We start from the raw sequence: 1683 nt of genomic DNA on the forward strand, positions 1-1683 counted from the left end.
GGTTACTAAAATGTTTTTAAAGTTTTTTATTCACATGTGGTTAATTAGAAAACATTTAATTTTTTATAATTTTTTTTTATTTAGAAAAACATTAAAACAAAACATTAATCAATGATTATTATTATTATCATTAATACTGAACAATTTGAACAAATTGATGACTTTTTTTTGGGGGGGTAGGATTTATATGTATGATTGTGGAAAACAACAAAAAACATTTTCATGTGAGTGTGTGGGGAGGGGCAGGGTGGTGGAAAAGAGATTTGTAAAATATTTAAAAAGATTACACACTTGTATTGATGATGATGATGATGATGATTATGTTATTGATTGTTATAAACATAATATGTTATGTTAACATGATTAAAAAAAATGATTATGATAAGAACAAAACGATTAGATAAATTTTCTTATTTTTTTCTCCTTATTTGGAATTACTCTCATTAAAAAAAACAATAGCACGATGATAATAATAATAATTAAATAAACATAAAAAAAATTTATGTATATTTAAATTTCATTTTGAATTAAGTGTTAGAAAAAGGAAAATTTAATTATTAAGGGAAATTCGAATTAAAACTTTTTTTTTTTTTTGTTGAAATGTAATAATAAGATTTAATGATTGAAATTTTTTTCTCCCTCCCTCCCCCCCCAAGCTTTTTATTTTTTCTTCTTCTCTTTTATTCTATTGTTACTTTTCTTTTTTATAAAAAAATTTTATTTATTGATATTAATTAAAAAAAAAAAAGGCGTTAAGAATGAATGACTAGAAAAAAAAAATTTCTTTTTTCTTCAACTTGTGAAAGTGTTGGAGACAAAATAAAATTTATGGCGGGAAAAAAAATTTTAAAACCATAAGAACAAAGATAGCAACAACATTATTAACATCAACATCATCAACAAGGACAACATTAGCAACAACAACGACATACATCAGTAACAATAACAAGAACAAGGACCACAACATCAACAATAACAACAAGAACAAGAACAACATCAACAGCAACAAACTTACATCAATAACAAACACTATTCCCATCAGCAGCATCAACAATAACAACAACAACATCAACAAGAACAAGAACAACAACAACATTTACAAGAGCAATATCAAGATCAGCAACACAACAAGAACAAAAACAACTTTGGACGACAACAAAATCAAATATCAGCAGCAAACATTATCCACATCATCAGTGACAACATCAACATCAACAATAACATTCACATCAGTAACAAGGACTACAACAACATCAACATCAACATCACCAACAACATACATCAGCAGGAACAACAAGAACAAGAACAGTAACAACAAAATCATATTAAGTTGTCCCATAAGTTTCTTCTTCCTTACCATAAATTTATTTCACATCAAAAAGAAGGGAAGAAACTTATGGAACAACCTAATACATCATCAACAACAACAAGAACAGCAACATCTACATCAGCAGCAAAAACATGAACAACAACAACAACAAGAATAACATCAAACAATTGCATCAATACAACATCAACATAAAAAAATTTTTCCAAATTTTCAAATCGTTTAAATCTTTTTTATTTTCTTCATTTTCTTCTTCCACGTTTTAAAAACACTTTTCCTTTGTTCTTTATTTTACATATAATTAATAATAACACACGTGAAACAAAAAAAAAAGAAAAAATTTTTCTGGGGGGTTT

The sequence above is a fragment of the Pediculus humanus genome, genomic scaffold (assembly GCF_000006295.1).
Source record: "Pediculus humanus corporis 1103172108322 genomic scaffold, whole genome shotgun sequence".
In the NCBI taxonomy this organism is placed as follows: Eukaryota; Metazoa; Arthropoda; class Insecta; order Psocodea; family Pediculidae; genus Pediculus; species Pediculus humanus.